The following is a 19,433-nucleotide window of genomic DNA, read 5'->3' on the forward strand; positions in this document are numbered from 1 at the left end:
ATTAAATGCATGAAGTTTCTGGGAGACAAAGAAATGTAGGCCATGATCCATGCTAAAAGATAAGACAAGAAATTTCATGTGTTCAAAAGTTGAGCACTCAAGTAGGGTATGATATCTATACTCTCAAATTTTCAAGGGACATAATGTGTATACGAAAAGAGGCTCTCCTACACTACCTCAATGTCTGGTCTCACATTTAAGGCAGCAAGAGCTAAGTTGGTATGATATAGATTGTGTGTAAGGGAATAGGCTCAAGCATGTAAATAGTTGAATACAATTTGCTCGCTCAACAAGGAACATGCTTTTATAATTTGGGGAGAGAGGGGATAGAGATAAATGACATGCATGATTTCAGGTCACAACCTCAATTTTGCACGACGTCCTTCAGTTTAACATAGTGGCCAAAACTCTTGCAAGAACAAACAATTGAATGACCTTATTTTGCTTTCATTTTTATCACATTTTAAGGTGCAAATGATGTGAAAGTGTACATGAACAAATAATGTGCACCTTATTGTACTAAGCTACTTATGCATTATTATATTAGGTAATGATGTAAAACATTATTATGCATGTGCACAAAACATAGATAGAGATGTAAACAAGGCATCTAGAGAAAAACATAGATGGAAGGGTCAATCACATTCTTAATATTAAAAGAAATATCTTTGAAAGCTCTCCTGCTACATTGGAAAGTATGAGCCCTAATCTTTCTATAATTCTACTCTTAGATATGAAAAGTTTTATAACTACATAGTTTAACAACTATGGACCTTCATCTTTGAAAGATTGCTACTTACCCAATTTGTACTTCTTGATGTGGTAGCACTTTTGTCAACCTTAAGTAGTTACGATGTGCACTATAATCTACTGCCATGTCTTGCTCATAAGAAAGATGCAAGGATAAAAGCAAGTAAGAGAGTGGAATAGAGACATTGAATCCAATTGTGTTCCTATCATTGAAATCAATTCTAGAACCCACTCTAATTATTAAAAAAATGTTTTATTATTACATTGACTTCTCTTAGCTTTCATCTCTTTCACGCCATGCTAACTTATCTAATCTCTATAATCAAGCTTGGTAGCATTGCTAGATCAAGGTAGACCGAAAGGTAGATCATACACACACACACACACACACACACACACACACACACATATATATATATATATATATATATGTATATATGTATATATGTATATATATATGTATATGTATGTACATATATATATACGCACACACACACACACACCCCAATAGAATTAGAGCACTCTTAAGTTTGTTGAACAAGGGTTAGCACCTCATGAAAACTAATGTTTATGAAAAGCTTCCAATCTTGGTATCAAAGAATGCTTTGCAGCATCTATTAAGAGGTTGTGTTATGCATCACTCTTAGAAATGCGATAGACTATACATGTAAGAAGAGAGTATATATAAGGTTCCACTTGGAAGAGAAGATAGCCCTACGAGAATAGTGTTTCTTTGGCCGCAGCAACGCGCGGGTCGATTACTAGTTTCTTTTAACGCCTCTACTTCGAGATTAAGATCGCTTGTTAACTTCATCTCTTGTTAAAATGTATGCCCTGTACAAGAAGAAGGCAGGACAACTTTTTTTGCTAATTTCTATTGAGAAAATTTAGATGAAGTTTAATTCATGTTTTGTGTAAAATGCATAGCATTCACTATGTAACGTTTTTGGTTTCTAATTTATTTCTCACTCACATTTTGTGAGTTTTAAAAGCAAAAATGCATAGTATTCACGATTTGTATCATTCTCTTTGATGGGGTAAGAATTTATATAGGGACAGTGCAAATTAAGAAATAAGCAAATAGTTTTTTTTTTTTTTTTTTTTTTGCCATACTCACAATTATGAATGGGTGAGATATAGTGATCAAATCAAGTGGATGTTGAGGAAATTTGACCTCCTTTTTCAATATACAATGGCTCCAATATTTTAAGATCTGGGATGGAGAGATAGAGGAGAGAGACAAATGGAGGACAATCAGTAAAAGTTAAATGTAAGGGTCTTATTTATGGAGGGGAAGTCTTGAATACGAGAAAAAAGTGGAAGGAAACTTGAGCGATAGTCTCTTGTTTGTTAACATGGGGGTAGATCAGCAGGGGGTGCCGGAAGCGTTTGAGACGTCCATTTCCATTCTTCACAATGAACGCCATGGACATACCCCATGATTATGAAGATCAATATGGCAATGCATATACCAAACACCTGCATAGTTCAACAAGAAGACATCTTTTACTTTTAGCTTTCAAGTCCTAAAGTATAATACTACCAACTATTACTCTTCAATAAAAGAACAGGTGCACAAATGAACACTGACATTTCTACGTTTTACCTTACATCGGACAGCTTCTCTCATCCGTTTTTGTCGCTTATGCAAAACGAGGTCTCGCTCAAACCAACTCAGCCAAAAATGGCGGAGTTATCTCTAGAAGGAAACGAACTGCTTATTGACATCCAGCTTGCCCCAAGGAGTTGAAAGTTTCGTAGAATTTAAGAGCTTATCTACTAACATATTATGGCGGACGGGTTCGACCTTTACACGTGTCATCAACTGCAAGCCGAAGGCTAAATTCCAAAGGAATAGTCACTTCTCTCTCTTGCTCTCTCTCTCTCTCTCTCTCTCCTGTTCCTTCTCCGCTTTACTGAGCACAATGTCGATCATTTCCACCGAGCCCGCCGCTGCAGTGCGCACTGTCATCGCTACAGCGATAAGCAACAGCGCCCTCAGTGGCCATTGCATGGCACTGCCACTTTACCTGAAGCTTCCTTCATCACTAATTGTTCACTGCTAATCATGCTAATCAAAATTGCAGGACTCCAACGGCGGCAGCGCTTGTACAAATTTCATTCTCTCTGCCTGCTCTGTAGGCGACAATATCCATCGGCCAATTTTCAAAATCTCTGCCTGCTCTGCGCCATTTTCTCCAACTTCCACACCATTGCAATAGCATTTAAATTAAAATTTAAACCTTAGTGCAACACATTAGGGAAATGTATGGGAAACAGATGCTTTTCTGTACAAGCCCTTCTTGATAAGTGCTCCCCAGCCGAGCGGGTGTCAAGGTTTATATAGCTTTACCTTCCCAAAGCAAGGGCCCCATAATTTTTAACCCGAAAAACGTCCCAAGACTAGACAAATCCCCCATCACTTCACTTATTTTGAAAAGAGAGGAGGGTGTAATGAGAAGGAGTGCCCCCCGTGCACAAACCGCACAAACCGCCGCTCACTCGAGTACCCCACTCTTGCAAAAAAAAACATCCGCTTGCGAGGGGCAGGGTGGTACTCTACTGCGACCTCTCTCTCTCTCTCTCTCTCTCTCTCTCTCTCTCTCTCTCTCCTCTCTCTCTCTCTCTCTCTCCGCTTTGCATCCCCAACCTGTTCCTTCTCCGCTTTACTAAGCAAGGTTGGCATGCCATGAATGATGAGAGGGAGAGCCCATTACTACAGGAACTTTGGAAGTCGAGCGCATTTTCACACACACACACAGAGAGAGAGAGAGAGAGTTACCTGCCGGCATTGTAAGTGTGTGTGTGTACTACACCGCTCGCGCTTGCGATGCTCTAGGAAGCATGCTAACGAAGCGTAGGGTGGGTGCCATAGCATTCCATGCAAAGTAGCCTGCAGGATGCAAGGGTCGTCATGGGGGTGGATACCTGCAGTCAGCAAGAGGTAGATCAGTCGGAAGGACTGGTCTGGCTAAGGGAAGTATGGGCCATGTGGACAACTGTATCGCAGGGATAGTGGGGCAACTCTAATAAGCAGCTCGCAGCCAACAAGAGGCAAATAAGGGGCCTGTGGGGTGGAAGTGGGAGGTAGTGAGTGGGTCTAGCAGAGGGCAGCGCCCTCAGCAACTATATAGATGGGGCAGGTGGGCTGCTATATAGCAACGTACATAGGGTGACAAAGGGCGGCTTCATTTCTCACAGCATCCAAGTATTGCCAATTTTGTAACTAGGCATGCGTAGAGCCTGTTAAAAATAACCCATTACGTATTTGCAACCTCCGTCATCATGATTTAGCCATTCTCCTTCAGCCCATGCTCATATTCGTTGGCTTCAATATATGCAATGGCAAGGACAATCATTACTCACAACGTTATCTTCAATGGGTTCTTAAGGATGCAAGTTGCATCCATGAAGCTCTTCAGCAGTATGAGGCAGAGGCATTGGGACAAGTGGGTAGCCAAAATATCCTTCGAATAGGACTGGCCTATGGTTGGGCACATTGGACATAGTAAACAAAGAGAAAATTCAGTAACGGTAGCTATGCAGGCAGGTGTATGTTGTTATTTTACCCTCGAACCTTCCAAAATGAGTTCAAATGTGAACTACCATTGCAGCGCAGCCTATGTTTAATAAGTGGAAATGTGAGCTATCCTTTGAACTATGCTAAACATTGTGAGAAAATTTTGAAATTTATGCGAATTTTTACTATTTTACACCTTCCCTATGCGTTTTCTCACATGATTCTGTGCTATAGTTCAATGTTGCAGTGTGGATCATATATGATGCAGGTAATGGTTGATAGTCAATCAAAGCAAGCTCGAGGAGTTGGTCCTTACAGCCATTGTGCCGAGCAAGAAGGGAACAACCAAGTTGGACGAGGAAGTTAAACTGAGGTTGGGCATACTGATGTGTTTTTTCTGATGCTTGCGGGAGCTACTTGCTATCGGCTCATATGTCACACTATAACCTCCCCTTGACACGTGGTGCTCTTGGGAGCATTTAGTGAGTGAGAGGGACGGAATTTTATTGAGGGCATCCGGAGAGTGAGAGAGAGAAAGACTTTATCGAGCCCATTCGACAAGTGAGAGCGAGAGGGAATTTATGGATAATACTAATGATGGGAATTTATGGCGGCGTTTAAACTTACTTCGCATGAGGAGTGCTTCAAGTTGCGAGAAAGAGAACTAACTCCTGAGAGCGACATGTACCACAAGCGCAAGAGAGAGATACAAAGCAAATCCTGCTCCAAGTTTGACACACGAGAGAGAGAGAGAGGAGAGAGAGAGAGAGAGAGAGAGAGAGAGAAGAAAGAGAGAGAGAGAGAGAGAGAGAGAGAGAGAGAGAGAGAAAGAGAGAGAGAGAAGAGAGAGAGAGAGAGAGAGAGAGAGAGAGAAGAGGAAGAAGAAGAAGAAGAGAATTTTAACGTCATAGGAAACTATCCTAAGAGACCTTAACTCGACGAGGAGAGAGAGAGGTTGCCAATGCGTGTGGTGAAGGAGAGAGAGAGAGAGAGAGAGAGAGAGAGAGAGAGAGAGAGAGAGAGAGAGATGCCAATGCATGTGATGATGGGGGAAAGAGAAATCTCTTTGATCATCCAAGCTACAATTATTGATCCAATCATTATGCCTAATCACTAGAATTCAAGGTGATATCTCATGAGTCATGAGTGGTGGCATCCGCTTTTTCCTTAATGGGTGGTAGGCTCCAGTGCTGCATGTGCAACCATGAAGCTTAAAGAAGGCTTGGCGGCGGCAAGGCTGCCTCAAAAGCCGACAAATTTTGGAGATCTGGTTCAGCAACTCATAATAAGTTTCTGGATCCAAAAGTGGCTGCTTCTGTATGCTCAGTCTACAATATTTCGATGTCGTCGTAGGTGATGATGACGATGGTCAGAATTGGATGACCCGAAAAGATGTAGTTTGCCCATTAACGAGGGCCTAGCTCGCCGGGGTTTGACGGCCTTTAGCTACATCCAATCAATGGTCGTTGCCATGGCTTGCAAGAGGTTAAGAGCACGGAGGTGCCTTGATCTTCGCCTATAACATAGGGGGCCTTGGGTGTTTATAGGTAACTTGAAACCTATAGTTTCAACGTTGTATCTGTCTGTAGCAATATATTGAGGTTAGGATTAGCGCCCTTCATCAGTGAGAGGGAGAGATTGTGATTTTTGTGGTGGGTCAGTGTGTGTGTGTGTGTGTGTGTGTGTTGGGGGGGGGGGCTCATTGGGACCCGACGATTGTGCACGCGCCCGCCGAGAGAGAGAGAGAGAGAGAGAGAGAGAGAGAGAGAGAGAGAGAGAGAGAGAGAGAGAGAGAGGTTGCCCAATGCACGTGATGGAGAGAGAGAGGCCGTCGAAGGCGGCCGGCCATACTAGTACATATAAAGTGATGGTTCCTCAGAAGCTAAGTACTTTGAAGTTTGAAAAAGTAACCCATATCTAACCCAGAATCCTAATGACCCCCAAGCGGTGGGATCTACGGTCGGGAAGTGCAGGCAGGGAGGCGTTCGGACGTTGATTGTTGAAAAGTAAAAAGGGGGGGATGTAATCTCACTTTATAACCAAGGGCACTCATAGTGGTTTCAACAAACCACACACGCATGCGTGATTAGTTCATAAGCCTCCCAATTACGAGGTCGTGGGCTCAAATCTATGGTCCTCGTTCGAACTTGACCTTTTGTGGACCCTCCCTTTGCCTCGAGATTCGTGTACCCACTTCTTGATCGTAGATCCCACCGCTTGCACCCACTATTAGATAGTGCGGAGGCCCCCTTCTCCCCTCGAGGCTAGCTGTTGTGTCACTAGGCGAGAAAGGATCTGCACGCGACAAATAGCCTACCTAGAGACCATCAGCATGAGTCCAACATGCGCACACTACATCTCTACATTCAGCTAGGGTAAAGGAGCCAGTTTAGAGACACTCAAGAAAAAAAGTGTAATTTTGGGTGGGATTTTGCAAATTTGGTCAGATTTGAACTTTGAAATTTGCATGAGATTCCTCATGCAAAGGTGGATTAGGTAATACCAAGACGATACTTTTTTGATTTAATTTGGGCAGTCAATTTGAGAAAGTTTAAATTTTGAGGTCTTTTAGGGGTTAGAAACATCCAAGGCCCAATAATGATAGAGTTTTCAGCAAATCACAAGTTGACACATAAGCAAGATTCCTAACATATTCCAAATTTTTGTCTCTAAACTGGACCGTGCATGATTTTTAAAAGGCACATGTATTACAAATGGCTCCTTTACCCTAGCGATAAAAAATCAAAATGTTGCCTCTCTAAGTCTCCGACTCTCAGGGTGTGTGGTTCTTAGTTTACTTGACTTTAAAGGTTGCCACTTGGCCTGAGCAGGCTATGGCTAGCAGTAACGCGACAACTCCATTCGACATCGTCGCTGGCGGGAGAGAGAGAGAGAGAGGGGAGGAGGAGAAGAGAATTTTAACGTCGTAGGAAACTATCCCAAGAGACCTTAAAGATCTATCCGACGAGAGAGTTGAACTCAAGACCTGTCACTGAAGAGAGGAAGGGAGGGAGGGACACAGACAGGCCACCTCACGGTGCTGGTTTCTGCTGTGCTTACGCAGCCTAGCTAAGTAGATGTGAGAGAGAGAGAGAGAGAGAGAGAGAGAGAGAGAGAGAGTTCCCCTACTCACCAGGATTAGTGGTGCGGAAACGAACTGCAGCCCAACCACCTGAGGGCACAGATACAGTGTTGCGCGAGGGCGGATCATTGAGGTTGAAGGAAAGCGGGTCGCTGCTGGCATTGTAGCTGCCCAAGCCACTGCCCACCACATAGAAATTTTGACCGTGGAGGTGAATCGGGTGGCTCTCAAAGAAGAGCAGAGATGTGTCCTGAAACACTATCTGCACCGTCTCATTGAACTCCAGCACCTTCACCCTCGTCCCCAGCACCGTCTGGAACCCTCCCGCATATGTCCCCGTATAGTCAAACTCGATCAGTGGCTCGTTTGGAAAATCCGCCTGGTACACGTTGTTGATTTGATTGTAATATGCCTGGTGCATACAGCATATGCCATTTAGTTTCATGTATATGAACAATGGGCAAATTTTTGTGAAGTGCACAAGGTTATAGAGAAAGTTTGGTCTGTACCTGTAGCAACGAGATGGAAGGTTCTACGAAGCTAACGTTGTTAATGGATGCAGAGATCCGTTGTCCTAAGGGCCCTTGACATTGGCTGCCTGCTGGGCATGGCTGCAAAGAGTAGCCCACTGTAAAGAAGAGGTCTTCATCAACCACCTGCGGCACATCCATGTAATAGTAGCCCTTGGAGTAAGACTGGCTACGCAAGGCCTGGAAAAATGTTCCCACTGCTTGTACATCATTGTAAGCAGGGAATGTTGGCAATGCTCCAAGAGCTGTACCATTTGTATTTGAGCTTGCATTGGAAGTAGAATTTACATAGTTCAAAATAGCAGTAGTTGCGGTTTGGGGAAAGGGCACTGGTCCTGTTGGGGCTGGAGAGAACACTGAGGCTGCCATATAGTATTGTCCCATAGTCTGGTTTGCAGTGAGCAGCACATTGGTGGTCTGACCAGGAGCCAATACAATGTAGGGCGTGTTGTAAGGCTTTGTGTACTCTGCATCAGCCTCCACCACTGTTAGATTGTGACCGGCCACTCCAAAATAGAGCTGGAAGTTTACAGCTGCGTTAATTACTCGCAAAAGGTAGGTTTTTCCCTGTGTCACATTGAACGTCGTCGTTGCTGCAAAATGTCAAATAGATTTGAGTATGTTACCATTCATTATGCTACTTTCAATCATGTTTTTGCACTTGATTAATGTGAGTTTGTGTGTAGGTGCATGTCCTTTCTCGTGTGTATGAATAGTAGCACAAAATTCTTGCATTTCTGAGTGGATCTTTTATTCGTCCACTTGATCACACAGGATCACGGGGGTGCATAGATGCATCAAATGTTTTGCAACCTCTACCTCCTTGTGAGCAAGTGTATAGGTCGCCCGGTTGTCCATTGATAGTAAGTGCATCGGAAATGTTGTACCCTGCTCCACTCGCTAGGGCTGCAGCTATCACGTCTTCCACATTTGCATTCCACCATTCTCCTGCAGAGTGCCATAAATACAAAGGCCTGTTATTTGCGAGACTACAGAAGGATTGTGAACAGGCATACTTATAGACAAGGGTCAACACTTTGCGCTTTACAGTTGAGGGTTGATAAATAAAAGTAACTCAAACTTATAGCACTCACCTAGAACAATTGGAAAATCTGTGGTAGGAGTGCTAAATGGATAGTTCACACTTTGCTTGGGCTGAATGATGAAGGCTCCATATAAGGTTGCACGAAGCCAGCTTATGTGAGCATGCCAGAAGAGAGTGCCTCGCTGCCCCGTAACCTGGAATCGATGCACGTAAGAATTTCCTGTTTGTATGGGGCATTGTGTGATATATGCAGGCCCATCAGCCCATGCGGACATTAGCTGCCTTACTCCATGCCTGCATATATCATGGCAAATTATATGAAAACATTTGCATTAAATGAGTGATCATGGCGATTTAGAAGTCTGTTCACAAGAGAATTACCAGTGAATGGTGACGTTGTAAGAGACCAAGTTAGTAACATTGACAACGACAGTGTCACCTTCTCGCACATACACAGTCGGACCTGGAAATTGCCCATTGACAGACACGAGTGATTTGGTATGGCAAAGGCGTGTAACATCGGTGTATTGTATCTGTCAAAAACCAAAGCAAATTGCTTAGAGAATAATTGGATAGATGTCTTGCTACAGTGCAAAGTCCAGGCCTTCTTATGTGAGCAGTGGGGTAGCAAACAGGGTTGCAGTTGCCGGGACGTATAGTGTTGAAGATCATGGGCTGAAGTGCTCTAATGGATGTGAGTTTTTGTTTTTTGGACATAACTTTTGGCACAGCAAAATCGAAAATGGATGTGTCAATCTTGAGAATACTTTTGATGTGAGTTGTTTCAGGCAGAAATTGAGGTGTGCAGCTCTTTCCATGAAGACATGTGAAGTATATCATGTGTGCGCATCTTTTGAGCCAAGTTCCTTACGAATGAAAGGAAGGGAGGACTAAGAAAGGGAAAAATCTGTATTAAGTGAGCTATGTAGAACCAAAACCATGAGCTCGCAAATTTAGAACCAATACAAAGTCAACTATCAAAGAGCTGTGAGATGCTCTACAATGAACAATCGAGAGCCCGAATGTGAGAATGTGAATGCTTGAAAAAGCATTCGATTGTCGCGGTGTCTTGCATGAGAATGTACCTTCCAATCTAGTTGATAAGTGGTTGCAATAGCCCTCATGGTATTGGAAAGGCAGAAGCACAAGAGGATGAAGACAGTGCCATCCTTAATGAGAGACATGACTGAGAAATGTGTGTGAGAAAATGAGGATAAAGATGGGTTTGCAACACCAATTGGGAAGCCTTGGCTTGCTTTGAAGTTTGGAGCTCTAGTCTATTTATAAGAGATGTGTTGAGTAGCGACCGAAAGCAAAGAGCGTTGCAGGTTGACTCGAGGGAATTGTTCACTAGTGTGTGAGAGCTGTAGCCGCCTTGCCTTGCAATGTCTCAACGCAAGGAGGTTAGTTGGGTGGTGTGGTCCTCTCAGGACTCTCTCTCTCTCTCTGTGTGTGTGTGTGGGGCATAATACTTTTTTCTTTTTTAAGGGGGTCCAAAGACACATTCTTACTAGGTGGAGAGGTCCAAAGACACATTCTTACTAGGTGGAGAGGTCCAAAGACACATTTTTACCAGGTGGAATGCTTGACCTGAGAACATTCGACATGGAAATTTTGATGCGTAGCGTGGGCTGAGCATAGAAGTTTTCACCTCCTTACTTTAATTAAGGTTTGCTTGACATTTGTAGCACTTCCCATTATAGCTTTTTGACAAGTCCCCCCGCGCAAAGTTTACGAGTAGCCTAGTAGCTTGTAGAAAAGAGTTTTCTCTCACACGAATCTCTAACACGGAGTTCCTGTTGACCCACAATCTCCTGGAAATGCCAGAGCACAAGAATGAACCAACATTTTCTCCAAACTTACTTGACTGCTAAAAGGGAGTTGAAATTTTGATGATTGTTGGAGGCCTCACTACCAAAACGTGAATTAAGGGTCCAAACATCACAAAATTTCAACCGTTGCCCATTTTTGCAGCCTGGCCTCTTAATATATTGTTCAAGAATGCCACAAAATATGTACAAAATGTTACCACGAAGTTCATACTGTGTTTGGCTCTGTCAACTTGTCGTCTCTCACAATATCTCTCATTTGGCTCATTCCTACTTGGTAATATACAATTGTATTTAAATCTAATCGGGAAATGCAACATTTCAACCACAATCTTTGGAGTGTTTCATCTAGTTGGAAGTTTTCTTTCTTCCCATGAATGATGGTTTATAAAGATTCCATATAAATGCAAGTATTGGGCAACACCCCACTTTTTTAGGGCAGAATTATATGTAGGGTGGTCATAAGGAGAAACAATGCTCCAAATGTCATTGCCACCACCCGGTGTAAAGGGTTTGGTTAAATTCATCATGGTTTGAAAGATAGACCCAAAACAATTTGCCTATGTATTGATGGCCATACATGAAAATATCATTCTCGACATGAAATTTGGTATTGTGTGCAAGATAACCATATACCTATGTATTGATGGCTATACATGAAAATATCATTCTCGACATGAAATTTGCTATTGTGCGCAAGATAACCATATACCTACACATAAAATTTTCCCGTTCTTAAACCACACAATGATAGAGATGGAGGGCTTATCGATGATTTATGTGATTGGAAAGTTTTCCCACTACTTGTTGGTGAATAAGCTCCTCTTCTTTCTAGATAATCAACCACTCCCCTACTCAATTAATAGGCCTAGTGCTACTAGGAGTATAATGAGATGGTTTGTGATCCTGGACACTAGGTGCTCTTGTGTGCAACTCAGATTGTGGCATTCTAGCCACTCTATGTCAGGCATGGGAGCCCTTCTTTGGGGTCATTTGCACAAGGTGGACTTTTTGTGTATGCCCTAGGGAATTAAATTATGGAAGTGTACCACATGAATTCACTTGGAGGGGTTTTTAATATTTCAAAAAATTAGAGAATTACATGTACGAGAGGATTAAAAAATGAAAGTTTTTAAAAAAAGTGAAGGTTCGTGAAAGATGTTGGAATTAGGGTTGCAGGAAAACACACACAACTTGGAGAAGATGAAGGAAGCTTAAGGCACACAATAGAGAGTGTGTTACTTAGTGTGCAATGGAAAGATAAGTTAGCCCTAGAGTGATGGGCCTATATAAAATGCATGGGGGAAAAAACCTCCTAAAACGAGTGAGAAAATGTCCCGGCGGTCCTAAGTGTGTTCACACACATCACTACCACATGTATATGATAACAAATCCCCCCTGGAACGATGCAGTGAACGAGAGCTGGCACATAGAGTCAAGTAAGTTCCATGCCTTGAGGACATGATCAGCCCACAAAGGGGAGTAAGCCCAAAGCTTCGCGAAAAGCTTCAACTTCTCACGAGACAATGCCCTTGTGAAAAGATCTCCAAGGTTGTCATGTGTTGGCACATAAGCCAAGCTGATCTCTCCTGCTGAGAGCCTCTCCCTGACATAGTGGTAATGCACCTCAATGTGCCTTGTGCGAGCATGAAAAATTGGGTTCCTCGCAACTGTCAATGCGCTTTGACTGTCAGTGTAGATAGTGTTGGCAGTGTCTTGTACAACACCCAAATCAGCCATAAGGCGTCTGAGCCATACACACTCAATCGTAGCTAATGAAGATTGCCCCCCTGTACTCAGCCTCACAACTGGGAGTGGCAACAGTAGGTTGCTTCTTGCTCAACCATGATATGCATGAGTTGCCAAGCATGAAACAAAATCCACTTGTGGACAACTGTGTGTCAAAACAACAAACCCAATCTGAGTCCGAAAAAGCATGCAAATTTGGCGGCAATGATCCCCCCTAGGGATAAAACAAGCCAAGATGTAAAGTGCCACTCAAGTAGCGAAAATTCCTCTTGACATCTTGCCAATGCTTAGACCATGGGCTATGCATGAATCTGCTGACCTATGAGACTGCAAACTGAATATCTGGTCTTGTATACATAAATGAGGCATCCAATTGCAGTTTGCTAAAGAGTGACATTTGTAGGATCACCAGCATCATTTAGACTCAATTTCAAACCTCTTTCCATGGGAGTGGCAATAGGTTTGCAATCCTCAAGTCCAAACTTACATAGCAATGTCTCTATGTAACTTTTTTTGATGCAAGGCAATACCACCATCACACTGCTTAAATTGTATACCCAAGTAATGATACATTAGCCCCAAATCTTTCATCTTGAAAGTAGCATTCAAATCAGTCTTAAATTCACCAATATGTCTCTCATTTGGTCCAATGATCAGCAAATCATCCACATAAAGAACCACAATGAGAAGTACATCACCCTCGCGCTTTACATACAATGTGCTTTCTGGTGGACTGTTACAAAAGCCTCATTTGACCAAATGAGTATCAGCCTTCTCATACCAAGCACAAGGAGATTTCTTCAACCCATACAAATCTTTGCTACATTTGCCCACCTTATCCTCTTGTCCTTTCTTGACAAAACCGCGAGGCTGCATTACATAAACTTTCTCAAATATGTCACCATTCAAGAAAGCAGTAACAATGTCTGATTGATATACATCCCAACCAAAATGAGCTTCCAATGCACATAGAAAATGCACAATAGTCTTATGACAAGTATCAAAAGTCTCTTCATAATCTATGCCTTTTTGTTGTGCATAACCCTTTGCAACAAGTCGAGCCTTATAGCGATCAATCTCACCATCCGGCTTGCGTTTCAACTTGTAAACCCACTTTGTACCAATGGCCTTTTTTCCAAGAGGCAAATCACATAAAGTCCATGTGTCATTTTCTATAAGTGCATCGTATTTTGATTGCATGGCAGCCATCCAATTTTTTGAAATGTGTGCTTCATCAGAATACAGAGGTTCCTCAACATCATGTAAGCTAGACACAAGCAAAGCATAACAATCTGATGCATAAAATGCATGGCAAGAACATGAACGAGTACGACTAGACAAAGGTGCATCCAATTTACTATCACACAAAGTATGCACCAACCATTTTGGCATACCTCTAGCCTACTCATTTTCAGCCCTTTCCTCATCAAGTACATCATGTACATCCGCATCAGTAATAGGCTCATTAGTAACATTTTAGAAACTCCCATAGCTTGTACATTTGCCTCATTGGAGTTTGTATTTGAACTTCCACCACTAAAAAGAGGCAGCAAAGTGTCATAAATGTCTTGTGAGCTTACATTACTATCTCTAGTACATGACAACAAGGGCTAAATAGAATCTTCCACAAACACAACATCCCGTGAAACCAGAATATGCTTTGTTTGTGGATGATACAACCTATAACCTTTGCATTTAGCACTATAACCAAAAAAAATACATTTGACAGCCTTATCATCCAATTTTCTATGTTGTGTTTGTGGCACTGAAGCATATGCCAAACAACCAAAAACATGCATGTGCTCAATAGAAGGCTTTCTATCATGCCATGCTTCATATGGAGTCATAGACTACAAAGCTTTCGTTGGACACCTGTTAAGTACATAAGTGGCACACACATGATGGCCTCAAGCCAAAAAGAATGCGGCAAAGCTTAACTTTTGACCATACATCGTGTCATTTCCATAAGTGACCTGTCTTTCCTCTTAGCAACACCATTTTGTTGAGGTGCCAAACAGCCAAAAACACACATGTGCTCAATAGAAGGCTTTCTATCATGCCATGCTTCATATGGAGTCATAGACTGCAAAGCTTTCGTAGGACACCTCTTAAGTACATAAGTGGCGCACACATGATGGCCTCAAGCCAAAACGAATGAGGCAAAGCTTAACCTTTGGCCATACATTGTGTCATTTCCATAAGTGACCTGTTTTTACTCTTAGCAAGACCATTTTGTTGAGGTGTATAAAGCATTGTAACTAGCAAAAAATGCATTAAATTCATGAGATATATACTCCCCCCCTCGATTGGAATGGAGGGTGCCCATAGTACATTTTGAGACATTTTTAACCATAGCCAGAAATTGTTTGAAGCACATAAATACTTTGGACTTCGCTTTAAGCGGAAATACCCATGCATGCGCCTGGAGTAATCATCAATGAAAGTCACGAAGTAAAGGCTATTTCCCAAGGACGAAGTTTGCATGGGCCCACAAACATCATTATGCACAAGCTGCAACCTCCATGTGTCCCTAACTGAACCATCCTTTGGAAACTTAGAACACTGCATCTTACCCAAATACAGTCTTCAGAGACATGTTTGATAGGTGCTTTAAGAGGCATGCGCATCTGAAATAGCCTTCGAATCCACAACTGCATTTGCAAAATGCTGCACACACTTGTCATACAAAGTGAGCTTATACAACCCACGGCATAGAATGCCAGATGCAACAATTTCATCACCAAAAGGGAGATCATGTATTGTACATCTCTCGTTCACAAATTTGACTACAAGACCAAGTCTAGCAAGTGCAGATATACAAACAAAAGATACTTCTTGATCCCAGGTACATAAAGTGCATCAACAAGTGTGCAAGAACTGCAATTTGCAATAGTAAGCACAATCATTCAACTCTCTGAACCGGATAAGAGGCATTGTCGGCACAAGTAACTAAATTCCCATGAGGGACAGATTCGAGAGAGATGAACAAATCACGATGTGAGGTAATGTGCTTTGTAGCACCACTATCAAAATACCACACATATGAATCTGCAGCAACTAACATGTATGCATCATGGACAGTAGGATTATAAGTGTGCTAAAAACCCATTATGCATCAGCATCAGTATCACAGTCTCCTTTCACAGAAGACTCAACAATAGCTGCATTTGTAGTGGAACCAGCATTAGTAGTGGAAACATCCTCTTTCTTTCTTAGCTTCTTTGGCCTTCAACTTAAGACACTGCTTGATCAAGTGATCATTAGCTTTACAATAATGGGAACACATCTTCTTTTTATCCTTATCACCAGAATTTCTAGAAAAATTGCGGACATCACAAGCATTAGAAACAGGTGATTTTCCACTCACAGAAGAACCATGAGAAGCGACTACCTTTTCTTTGAGAAGCAATAAAGGCCTGCCCAATTGCACGTTGTCTAGTCCTTTTTTTTTTTGGAAGGGACTCTTGCAACATCAATGTGCATAATGCATCAAACTTGAAAACTTTAGTATTTCCTTGGGTCGTAAGTCTCCAAGTACTAGCAAAAGTCTAGTAAGAATCTGGCAAGGCATCAAGAACAGTATACACAAGGGAACTGCCTGAAATGACTTCTCCTGTAGAAATAATTTTCTCATTGATATCCTTGAAACCAGCAAGGAAAGTGTCCATGTCATCTTCCTCATGCATAATCTTCGACTCCATCTTTTTACGCAGCAATGCAATTTTTGCCTCATTGCAACTTGCATAAAGACCAGCCAGAATATCCCAAGCCTCTTTCGTAGATTTTGTTGAACAAATGTGAAGAGTAATAGTGCGCTTCACAGACAACGCAATCAATGCATGAGCATGTGCATCTTTTACATCCCAACGAGCTTGTTCTTTCGTAGGCAAAACAACTCTAACAGCAGCAAGACATGCAACGTCCTCAACATCGCCCACATCCTCATAACAAGGGCGTACATCAGTGCCTTGCACAATATTCCAGACATCCTTTGACACAAGAACATGTTGCATCAAGTAAGCCCACATAGGGTAATTGTCCCCATCCAATCTGTCCTTAACAACAAATATCTTGAACACATCTGTGTTGTTCTCGACCATGGAGAATGCCTACACCTGATGTGAAAACTACCCAAAAAGAGGAGAAATGAAGCAGGAACAACACGTGCTATATAGCACAAACCATAGAAGATTGTAAGGGACATGTTCCTGCAAAAAATGGCACTCACAGAAATTTTGCACAAAATGATGAGATAGCCTGTGCAGTACTATCCGTAGTGGGAACGGATCCCAAAATGAACCTAGAATATTTGTCAACCTGCAAATGCTCACCAAAGCTCATTGAAATCAGAGAAAGTGAGCAGGCGTGTGTTGGAGCTGCTGGCGATTAAGCCCAGGAGGATGTAACCTACTCTGATACCAATTCTTGGAATTAGGGTTGCTGGAAAATACACACAGGTTGGAGAAGACGAAGGAAACTCAAGGCACACAATAGAGAGTGTGTTACTTAGTGTGCCATGGAAAGATAAGTTAGCCCTAGAGTGATGGGCGTAAATAAATGCACGTGGGAAAAACTCCTAATGAGGGAAAAAATGCCCCGGCAGTCCTAAGTGTGTTCACACACATCACTAGCACATGTATATGGTAACAAAAAAAGGGGGTCTTTTAATTTATGGTGAAGTAAGAATGTGTGTGTGCGTGTGTGTGTTCCAATAATAATATAGCATAAACACCAAAGAATTCTTTCAAATTACAAAAGACACTAGAAACTATGTTAGTGAAAAGGTGATATAATTCCCATTCATAGTACAGAGTAGTCTTATCCATAAGTACAAGAGAGTTAAGAGCCTGAAGATATACAAATCCACCATCTTCGCTCTAAGGAACTTTGAAAACCATAGTTGAGAAGGTGCCCCTCACCTGCACCCATGCAACTTTCAATTAGCATTGGCACCGTATGCAAGTGATGCATGGGTATCCCACATGTTATAGATGTCACCAACTAAAATGTTTTCAAAGATAAATAATAAGAAATGTGAAGCTACTCATATATTCAATGATGGTTTCCTTTACAAGGGACAAAAACATTTGGAGCCACTTTAGCTTTGCAAGCTCTCATGAGATAAGGCCGGAGATGAGTTTTATGAAGTAATTTAGCCTTGAAGTGGGCCACATATACCTGTTTTTTGACTTTACAAAGTTTGGCATTAATTGCTGCTATTTTTTCAGGGTCAGTGGCAGTGCTCATACATGCAGTCAATCTATACTTTGGAGACACCTCTAACATAAAAAGATGTTAGTAATTAAGTCCTATATCTCATGTTAGTAATTAAGTCCTATACCTCCCTAGACAGAGTCGAAACTACATGTAAGATAGTAGTATGAGTGCTACTTCCCTCAAACATACAACATAAAGCTGGGATACTCCATAGCTCCACATTTGTTCAAAAATCTAAGAAAGTGAGTCGCCATGGTCCATAACTTTGATCCAATAAATAGCCATTTACAACCTCATGAATAGCCCATTTACAATCGTATTTACCATAATCCACAACCTTTCAAAACCATTATCTTAACCCTAATCGGCCACAATCAGTCATAACCCTGTTCACAACCATTAATAACCATATTTGAGCCAAATTGAGCACTTTTTCAAGGGATCAACATACATAACACTATGTCGGCATAGACGATATCTGAGCAAGAATGGTAAGCTCGGTACCAACCCCATAAGCACACATCAGTGGAATAACCACTATGCCCACAATGAATCATAACCATGTACATAACCACCCATTCATGGCTAAGTGAGGAGATGTTAAAGCTCTATATCCATAACACTAGAACAGTATAGACAAAATAACCACTATGCCCACAGTCAATCATAACCCTGTACACAACCACCCATTCATGGCTAAGTGAGCAGATGTTAAATCTCTATATCCATAACACTAGGACAATATGGACTGAAATCGAGAAATAATGGTAAGCTTGATAACAAACTCAAAGGCACAACATCAGTATCATACTAGCACGCCAGCCATAGCAGAGTATACTAGGCCATATATTAACCCCTCAACCCTATCATATAGCGCCATTCCCAAGATCTTTTGTTATTATATTTTATCAAAACCAGTAACTCAAGGCAACAATTATCCCGTGTTTGTACGAGGATACCACCTTTAAAAGTTATTCTAAAAATATGCCTATGAAAAGACCCGTAGATATGTATTGCCAATTCTCCCTAATCTCAAGAGGAATTTCTCAGCCGCACACAAAAGGATGCACATATATATGCCATTGATAAGTTAATCATAAACTAGAAAGCCTTTCCTAAACCCATAAGGTGAAACAAACCAGTGCCATAAATGATACAGTAGAAGTTGCCATTCATGTATATTCCAGCATATGCATGAAGAATATAACCATAACAACAAGTGAATCCTATCACAACCAAATAGTTTGGAAAGTAGTCTTTATCAATGCCATAGGTCACCTGAAATTGAGTCGGAGCAACCAGCTTCACAATAGCCTGCTTATCCTTGCATGTTGCCATAGAGCCGACACTTTAACACAACACCTCTTGCGGGTAACACCCTCACAATCCCAATGTATTGATAACAACCCTCAAGTACGCACATACACCACAGAAGCATACAGTACCACTGCTAAGTGAGCATGGGAGCTTGCGGGCCCATCATCAAGAGGTAAGAGGTCTACAACAATGCCACCTAGTACAGAGACAGAGGAAGAGAGAGGGGGGGGGGAGAGAGCTAAGGAGATAGAATGAGACAGCACTTAGAGGGTGTTGTAGCGCGGACCTGTCATGAGGGAGCCACCATGAAGTTAAGCAAAAAATGATAGCGTTTATAGAGCCAGGAAGCCCGCCAAATGAACATAACCCCTTTTAACTACAAGGGTTAGGTACC

The 19,433-nt window shown here is 42.0% G+C and overlaps 1 pseudogene across 1 annotated transcript; it reads right to left on the bottom strand.

Annotated features, from left to right (window-relative positions):
• Positions 1 to 1,834: 1,834 nt before the first annotated feature.
• On the bottom strand, positions 1,835 to 10,173 carry LOC147458172 (putative laccase-11; annotated as a pseudogene). The gene is made up of 7 exons (XR_015188203.1): positions 10,013 to 10,173; positions 9,309 to 9,460; positions 8,977 to 9,221; positions 8,702 to 8,830; positions 7,862 to 8,475; positions 7,404 to 7,764; positions 1,835 to 2,229 (listed from the first exon to the last, which is right to left on the bottom strand). The product of XR_015188203.1 is annotated as a putative laccase-11 (transcript).
• Between the last annotated feature and the right edge of the window lie 9,260 nt (positions 10,174 to 19,433).

The sequence above is a fragment of the Adiantum capillus-veneris genome, chromosome 5, assembly GCF_014529385.1.
Source record: "Adiantum capillus-veneris isolate H3 chromosome 5, ASM1452938v2, whole genome shotgun sequence".
In the NCBI taxonomy this organism is placed as follows: domain Eukaryota; kingdom Viridiplantae; phylum Streptophyta; class Polypodiopsida; order Polypodiales; family Pteridaceae; genus Adiantum; species Adiantum capillus-veneris.